At 41.4% G+C, this 9,375-nt stretch overlaps 1 protein-coding gene across 5 annotated transcripts in view; it reads left to right on the top strand.

Annotated features, from left to right (window-relative positions):
* Window positions 1–111: 111 nt before the first annotated feature.
* Window positions 112–9,375, top strand: part of PCYT1A (phosphate cytidylyltransferase 1A, choline) — a 36,942-nt gene continuing 27,678 nt past the window's right edge. For 2 of the 5 annotated variants that reach the window (XM_087439781.1, XM_087439782.1), the window contains exons 1-2: window positions 121–228; window positions 1,158–1,294. The gene's annotated coding sequence lies outside the window, so the exon portion shown is untranslated. Of the gene's footprint in view, window positions 229–1,157; window positions 1,295–9,375 lie in introns of all 5 variants that reach the window. The other 3 variants (XM_087439784.1, XM_087439783.1, XM_004424524.3) reach the window with 3 other exon arrangements.

Here is a 9,375-nt window from a genome sequence, read left to right as displayed (position 1 = left end):
CCCGGGGACTCCGTGGAGGCGGAACTACTGTGTCAGAAGCAGTAGTTTTCAGGGGAAAGTTGTGGTCGGATTGACAAGAGGGCGGGCAGTGGGCGGGACTTCCGGCCCGCTCTTCCGTCAGCTGCCTTTCCCGGGCGTCTCCCCGCAACCTCCTCGACTTCCCTTGTCCGTGACGCGGCGCCCGGCGGAGGTCCGACGGGACGGGGGCCCGGGGAGCTTAGGCTGCAGGTGAGGACCCGGGTTGTGCATATCTTTGCGGTTCTGTTTGAGACGAGAAACTGTGGCGCTGGGACCGCGAGGAGAGTGACTGAAGGAAGAGAGGGTCAGTGACAGTGAGGGCAGTGTGAGGCAGGGGCTGCGAGGCTACTGTGACCCAGGGGCAGTGACAGCGAGGGGACTGTGGCCCAAGAGCACTGAATGCGAAGGGACTCTGACCTCGGCGAGCACGAGGCAGAGGCTGCGAGAGGACTCTGACAGAGGAAGTACGAGGCAGCGACTGCGAAGGGACTGTGACCCAGGGTCAGTGACTCGGCGGAGACCGATCAGTGGGTAGTGACTATGAGGGGACTCTGACTTGAGGTAACAGGAAGCAGAGGCTGCGAGGGGACTCTGACCAAGGAGTCGACTTTGAGGGGCTGACTAGGAGAAGGGAGTGGGATCAGTGACCGACATGGTACTGTAGGGCTGTGTTAGGGCACGGGGCATGACTGAGTGGGGAGACTGGGCAGAAAAGGTCTTTAGTGGAAAGAACGCTAATCTTGGATTTACCACACAGACCTGAGTTTAATTTTGTGGACAAACTTCTTGTGGCTGGAAAACTTACCTCTCCACTGAGCTACAGTTTCTTCATCAGTCAGTGGGAAGTTTGGACTAGGTTAATGTTTCCCAAACTATGGGTTCCATCCTATTATTGGGTCGTGAAATCCATTTAGTGGATAGCACCTGATGAAATTAAAAAAAAAAAAAAGGAATAGTATAGAAATTTTCAGCATGTTCACATAGTAAAGGTAAGTATTGTTTCATGAAACTTGTTTCAGTTATGTGTGTATGAGATTAAGATATAAAATGGATTTCATATATCTTAAAATGTATCAAGTAAAATGTAGTAAAAGAGATTGAAAAACATTGGACCAGAGTATTTCTGAATTTCCTTTTAGGTCTAAAATGCCATGATTCTGTGATTAGGGGACTGTTTGGAAGTACAGACATGCAATCGGGAAGACTGGATCTATGGCTGCGGCGCAGGCTCTATCAGGTTGACTTAACTGGAGAAGACTTCCTGAATGTAATTGAGGTGACTAGTAACGACTGAGGACTGAAACTCAGGATCTCAGTTGGGAGAACCAGAACCTATATTGAAATCGGGACAGTGATATTTATAGAGGCAGTGAGGACATATAGAGACAGTAATAGGAAAAACTGCCAGGAGTAGACACTGAGGAAGGGGAAGCTTTGAGGAGGGTGGGAACAAGATGTAGGAAGGGAACTGAAGATAGAGACAGAAAACATTCTGCCAAGAATAAAATGGGAGTAGGGAGACGTGACCTTCAGGGTCCTTTTCAGTCTTGATATTTAGTGGTTCTGCAGGTACAGAGAATTGCTAGTAAAAAGATATTAGTCGAGAATGGGATTTGGTGCCATAATCAGCGGTAAACAGATGATGACCATCATGAGGAAGAAAGGATGATGCTGGGAAGGTCAACATGGTGGCCAGAATGCCTCTTAGGAGAGGCTTTAATGTCTTTAGCTATCCAGCTCAGTGATTTGTGCACTGGAGGCCAAGACTGGCATACTGGGAATGTACCATGCTGTGGGTAATTCAAATGCTATTTTAGCTGCTGATTCCCTTTCATGAGGGCTGCTAATAATGCTGATGAAATGAACTAAAATGAGTTTCACTACCTCCTCCTCTCTTACAGCCCTTTGTAGAAGGTGCTACTGATTGTGCCACCCAATATTTAAAAAAAAAATATCTAATAGGGAGCCAGCCCTGTGGCTTAGCAGTTAAGTGCACGCACTCCGCTACTGGTGGCCCGGGTTCAGATCCCGGGCGCGCACCGATGCACCACTTGTCCGGCCATGCTGAGGCGGCGTCCCACATACAGCAACTAGAAGGATGTGCAACTGTGACATACAACTATCTACTGGGGCTTTGGGGAGAAAAAGGGAAAAAACGGAAGAGGATTGGCAATAAATGTTAGGTCAGAGCCGGTCTTCCTCAGCAAAAAAGAGGAGGATTGGCATAGATGTTAGCTCAGGGCTGATCTTCCCCCTCCTTCAAAAAAAAAAAATCTAATGAAGTTTGAGGTAAAGGAAGTTTGATGCTGTATTTCTCTGATAACCTAATAGTCGTCCCCACCTCCTACACACATGTATGTACACTCTGAAGAGAGTTCAGAAAGATTGTTGAATGAAAACGAGTTGGAAATGGTGAGGGATAGCCTTTGTTTAGCTAAAAAATGGCTAGTTACACCTTTTTCTGGAACATTGTTTACTTGGCTCACATTCTACCTAACTGAAAGGAACTACTCAAGAATTTCTTTCTAGAACAGAATATATGCTTTAAGGTAACTGACCGTAGAAGAGAAGACATTTAGGCTTGGGGACTGCAGCACTGCCTCTGGGGTCCTTTGTGTTTGCTGAATGAAGTGATTCTTTTTGATCCACCCTGCTTTGCAAATTGCCTTTGCAAACCAGTATAATGGCCTGATTGATATTCCTCTCTTAGCCTATGATTTCTCCTTCCATAAACAGGCGAGGTTTTATTTTTCTTGGGGACTTCCTCTTTGGATATGTGATCTCTTAAAGAGAATGATCTAGTCAGATGAAGCCTTGGATTCAGAAGTCCCAGGTTACTTTATCTGATGTTTATACACTGACTCACTCTGTGACTGTGGGAAGAATGATCATTTTCTCTTGTTTTAGATTTTCTAACTGTGGCAGAGGTAACTGTTCTTCTGGTTAAACAGGCCTGTAATAATCTGAAATATATGCACAGTAACCAAATTTTTTATACAGTCTTGTGGAGTTTGTAAACAACCTGACCCGATTCATGATTCCCCTATGGGACTGTCTAACCTCTAGGTTAGACATGATTCCCTTAGGGAGCTGAATAACGTTTCCATGTTATAAGTGCTTATGAGAATTAATTTATGACATATTCATAGAAAAAGCAAGCATAATAATTTGCCATTGTTATTAATGATGGATAATGGCAAAATATCTAGTAATAATAGTAATTTTCTTACTCATGTCTTTCTTTCCAAGTATTTGCATAACTCTGATCTGAAGCCAGATCTTCTGGCTTTTCTACTAATAGAGATACTTCCCCCTTCTGAATCAACCAGAAATAGGTCTCTCTCATACCAAAGTTTGTGTTCCCCTAACATAGATTTGGAAGAGTAAGGTTTTCTAAAGTCAGGATTTTTGGTGGAATTTTTTCAGTTAGAGAGACTCTAAAGTTGGAGTATTTCCCAATCATCACTGGATCTTGCGAGTTCCTTTTTGCTCAAGATTGTGGCTGCTTCTACATCTTTTGTGTTATCACCACATAGTCACGTTATAAAGCAATGACTTAGGAAGGAGGGAGTGAGGAGATCAGGGCTCTAGGCTCAACTCTCCTGCTTATTTGTTCAGAGAGTGACTTTAGCACCTCCTCTTTCCTAAGCTTTAAACCTTTCTGTTTCTAGTCCTAAACTTCTGTTTTCACAATATTCCTGTCAAATGGGTTCCCGCACACGTTTAAAGTGTGATTTGTTTGTTAATTGCTTTATGAGTGATTTGTGGCAAAATTTAAATCTTAACTCCCTTCTACAACTCACTCAGTAAATTCAGGGAATATACGTTTTTACATACTCTATTTTGCAGTATATACCAGAGCTCCACTCCAGAAGAAAAAAAGAGACTGTGAGTCTCTAATATACATTTGGCACTGTGTTAGGTTCGTTTACATGCATCATCTCATTAACATAAATAATTGAATTGCCTGTATTTTACTGTTTGCAAACCAGATTAGTAGATAGATATGTAGCAGGTTTCTTTTGTTTTTTCTTTTTTTCTCCTTTTCTTTTGGTAACTCTCTTGTTGCAAGCTGAGAGTTCTATTAGTTGGAAGCTTTCTGTGTTTGGATAGAATGCCTGCCAACGAGCCCGGGGAACCCATGCATCTGCTGGGCTGTTATATCACATTCACAACTATTTGCAAACCAGTTTTGAAGTGAGGGCTGCTAAAAATAGTGACAAATATAGAGAACAAACTGAGTATATGGCACTTGACAGATATCAGAGGGAGTTTTTTTTTTTTTGTGAAGATCATCAGCCCTGAGCTAACATCTGCCAATCCTCCTCTTTTTGCTGAGGAAGACTGGCCCTGGGCTAACATCCGTGCCTATCTTCCTCCACTTTGTATGGGACGCCACCACAGCATGGCTTGACAAACGGTGTGTTGGTGCGTGCCTGGGATCCGAACCCCGGGCTGCCGCAGCACCCCGGGCTGCCGCAGCGGAGCACGCACACTTAACTGCTTGCGCCACAGGGCTGGCCCCTGGAGTTTTTTATTTATCTATAGAGAATTACCTTAGATGTGATTATATTTGTTTGTTTATTTTTTGGCCCTAGAGCAGAGGTCTTAATCGTTTTTGTGCCATGGACCCCTTTGGCAGTATGGTGAAATTCTGTGGACTCCTTTTTTACAGTAATGTTTTTATATGCAAAAAATAAAATACCTAGAATTAGAAAGGAAACCAATTATATTGAAATATAGTTATCAAAATGTTTTTAAATGTGTGATGTAGCACTATATGTGCTTTTTATTAACATAGTAAATGTTTACTATCTATCAGTGGGTCTTATAACTATAATTTTAAATGATCATGGGTTTAAACAATATTTCAAGATATTTGTAGCAAGTGTAATGTGATATGAAAATGTCTACGATTTCTATTGGTGACAAAGTCTATTTTTCTACTAAATCTACTATTGCTTATGTAATGTGGCTTATGTTTATAATTGAATGGTGAATGGCAATGGTGAATTTGCCAGAGGTTAGTAAAAATAAAGATATAATTTTTTTTGTCCAAGTCACAGACTCCCTGAATCTATCATAGACCCTGCCTTAGAGATATAAGTTCTATAACCTACTCTAGGAACAACACAATCTGAATATAGGGTTTACTTACTGAATCTTCTAGTAGAATAGTGGCAGAGCAAAATCATCAAATGTAAGAACTATTATAAGTGTCCCTTGTGGTTTTTAGGATAATCTCTTTCCTGAAATATTCTACTGTATGGCCAGGCCCAAGAATAAGCTTTATTTTCTTCCAGGGCTAACCCAGAGTCTGGCACAGAGTAAGTGCCCACTAAGTGTTTGTGGAATAAAGGTTTCTCTGAAGAGATTAGAGGGAAGAGATCAAGTTTAAAGCTAAGATCTTAGATGTGGCAATTTACTGGCCTCAAATATTGAGGAGTAACATTGAGCTCTGGTATAAAACTAATCTATCAGTGCAGGTCATGCTGTGAAATTCACCTTTACGTTTAGAATTCCCAAATCAGGCATTCTTTTGACATGTTCTATATAATGTGGTGATATATACAGGTTGGTGACAGCAGCTGCAGTAATCCTGTATCAGAAAGTTATGGTACAATTTCTTGAAATAATCCTATTCCTAGCACTGTCTTTCGCTCTAAAACTGTTTGTATAATCTAGGTAGAATTTGCCGCCCCATTATTGATGGAATTTGTCCTGACTTCATCTAAGATAGGAGTTGGCAAACTTTTTCGGTAAAGGGCCAGATAATAAATATTAGGCTTTGCAGGTCATATGATCTCTGTTGCAACTACTCAGCTTTGCAGTTGTAGCACAAAAGCAGCCATGGACACTACATCAGTGAATGAGTGTGGCTGTGTTCCAATAAAACTTTAATTACAGAAACAGGCATTGGGCCATATTTGACCTGTGAGCTGTAGTTGGCTGACCTCTGATCCGGGAGGTTCTTGAATCCAGTCCCTCCTCTTTACTATGGATTAGACATATCCTCTCTCAAGCTTCAAGGGCCTTTACACAAGGAGTGCTGTGACTGTACTCTTATCTGTGGAAAGGCCTGAATGTACAGCAGATGTCATGATTGTCAAGAGTATTAGATGCACTTTAACCTAGGAGTTTACAGAGCTTGCCTCTTAGAGCACCAGTTTATTAAGTTCCACAATGGTAGAAGCAGGTAAAGATCTCAAATGTGAAGTGTGCTTGCTCACTCATTGGTATGTCAGTAGAAAATTAGTAAGCATAGGGTTTTACTGAAGAAGATAATGTAGGCCCAGAGATGGGGGAAGCAGAAATAGAATGCAAAGAAAAAATTCATGTCTTCTCTTTTTGCAGATAGTTCCTTGTAGTACTCAGTCAAGTTTGAATTAGATTTTTGAAACTTGAAGAGTATATGTGATTGCAACTTCCTCTATTTAGGTTGTTGTATAGCTTAGGAAGCAGAGCCCACCTCCTCTTTCATCCTGGGGTACTTGCTAGATCTACTAGCAATAAGGAAGTAGAATAGAGGGGATTGGGTGGGAGTCCCTAAAACTGCACTTGTAGAAGCCTTTCATCTTTAAAACACAAGCATGTGCATGCCAGCACCCAGATTTTGTCTCCTTAGGACATTCATATTGGAAAAACGTTTGACTAGATTTATCCTCAGTATCTCTTCACCACCACCCCTCCCCTCAACACACATTTCCACTTCTCTGTACTTCCTTATTAGCAAAGTTGATGCACCTAAGCAGGCATCTAGTGGAACATTGAACAAGGCAAGCAGTGTGTACTGGGAGGTGAGTCAGCGGAATTGGAGCCAGATTTTGTGAAGCTGAGTAAAAATCACAGGCACAGATACTACATTCTGTATCTTGAGAGCAATTTGGAGACACTAAGAATGCACTTAATAGGCAGGGGTGGTGGTGGTGTGGGCAGTTATGTCCATATTTAGAATCTGTGCTTGAATGGGGAATTTGAGTGACTAAGCTAAGATGACTTATCTAGAGACTGAATAGGCAGCCGTGTTGGAAAGATCAGGCCTCACAAATGCTGCATTCTGGCTGCCAGTCCCCTTTGTCTCTCTTTTGTTATAGCTTTTTTTGACAAAGAAACTTTTCTGGAGAATAAACCACCAAGGAGAGAGGAAGTTTTGGCCTACCCCATTAGGGATGGCCCAGAGACTTATGAGGGAGTTTCTGTATTCTATCTCCAACTACTTTCATTCTTACTCATCTCAGCTTAATTAATGTGAAAGCCAGGCTTCCATCTGCAAAGCATTAGGTAATTCTTACCCCCATTCCCATTTGACCTTCTACTGTATTGGCTCTGAGGAGGTGCCATCTTTTCCCAATCCTGTTGCCCACTGGACAAGCAGATATTAAGGCAGCCTGTGTGTGTGTATTTTTAAATGTTTTGAATGTAGACATTTAAAACCACCTCATTTTCCAGGGTCATCACTGCACCTTTATTTGAATGGTGTTGATTGATAACAAAGGTGCAGTTATCATAAATGGAGAGTTTGAGAAGTATTGTTTTTCATTGTTGGAGGTATTCAAGTGGTTACTGGGCCACTGTTAATGTTGTAAACATGGTATGGTTTTAGGTACAGCTGAGTGTCAGCATAATGAACTAAAAAGCCAACATGTTTTTACTATCCTCAGTATGCCCTCATCCTCCCACATACCTTTTCTCAGTACCAAAGTGGATGTGTCCTGGCAGGCATCTATTGGAACTTTAGGGAAAGTGGGAGTTATTTTTTCCATCATTTTAGGCACTAATCATTAAATTATTCTACATGCTTTTGTGATGCATAAGTTAGTAGATCTGGGGAAACATGGGAATGGTCCAAGAGAGCCAGTGAAAAATAAAAAATTGAAAAAAAAAATTGAGACACCTATAAAGTCGAAGTTTAAAAATTGGTAGTAGTTCTAAAGAAAAGGTATGAGGGTTAATCTCTTTATAATTTCTAAATTCTTTTAGGATTATTGTTATGGAATGTTTGTGAACTTGGTATATTCCATATCCTAAGAAAGTGGATAAGATATAAAAAACCAAAAAGTGTTAGGTGTTCTAAATCCAAAGGATCTTAAGACTTCAGTTTAAAGTATAATGTAAAATACAGTGTAAGACACAAAAGTCATCTTTAGAAAATAGAATTGTATGTAAGCTGGGCCGGCCCCGTGGCTTGGCGGTTAAGTGCGCACGCTCCGCTACTGGCAGCCCGGGTTCGGATCCCAGGCGCGCACCGATGCACCGCTTCTCTGGCCATGCTGAGGCCGCGTCCCACATACAGCAGCTAGAAGGATGTACAGCTATGACGTACAACTATCTACTGGGGCTTTGGGGGAAAAAAATAAATAAAATTATTAAAAAGAATTGTATGTAAGCAGATAATGAATAGTGTAAGCAGATGAGGAAAAATACTTTGGAGAGGATGGGAACTTTTTTGCGCCATCTTTGATACACTTATAAATTGAGAAATACTTGCCCCCTTTCCGTCAAAACAAAACAGTAATGTTTGTAGTGCTTTTCAAAATTCCAAAGCAGTTTTCTATACTTAGTACATTTATTCAAATGGTTATTGAGTGCCTACTGTGTGCCAGGGCTCATTGCTAAGTATTGGATATATCTATTACGATTTTTGTGGTTCCAAGTGATAAGAAACCCAGCTTAACTGACTTAAGCAAAAAGGGGAATGTATTGATTGACCCAATTAGACAGTTCAGGATCTGGCTTCTCTGCATCATTAGCTTTGCTTTCTCTGTGTTGACTCTTTCCAAAAAGGCTCTTCTGGTTATAGGATGGTCACTAGATGGTCATAGGATGGTTCCTAGAGCCACGTCTCCAGGTTCAAATCCACAAAGAAATGATAATATTTGTCCAAGTATTCCCATCAGGTGAGTCCTGAGATTCACTCTGATTGGACTAGCTTAGGTCACCTAACACTGACCTTCCCCAGTCTGTGGCCAGGGGAGAGTGAAGTGCTGATTGGTTTAGGTTTGGCTCATGCCATCTAATGCTAGGGCTGAGGATGCAGCCCACACAGACCAGATGAGAGTGAGTCTCCAAATGAAAATGCTCTCTTTTCAGAGCAGTAAGATTGAACAATGGGAAGACAAAGAATAAATATCGGCCACATTAGGGAGTTTATAGTCTAATTTCTCATTTGATCCTTACCATGACTTAGAAATTAACTACATTTTATTAGAACTTTCCTTAATCACATGAAGAAACTCCTAGAGTCAAGGGACTTATCTTAACCTAGAGTTAAGGTACTGGGAGGAGCTAAAATTAAATCCTAGTTTATACGATGTGATTCCTGGTCTAGTGCTAGTGCTAGTGCCCTCTCTACTCTTC

Source organism: Ceratotherium simum, chromosome 15, assembly GCF_057802395.1.
Source record: "Ceratotherium simum simum isolate JZ-2026a chromosome 15, ASM5780239v1, whole genome shotgun sequence".
In the NCBI taxonomy this organism is placed as follows: Eukaryota; Metazoa; Chordata; class Mammalia; order Perissodactyla; family Rhinocerotidae; genus Ceratotherium; species Ceratotherium simum.
The sequence above is the reverse complement of the archived record's forward strand: the minus strand, read 5'-3'. Positions and strand labels throughout refer to the sequence as shown.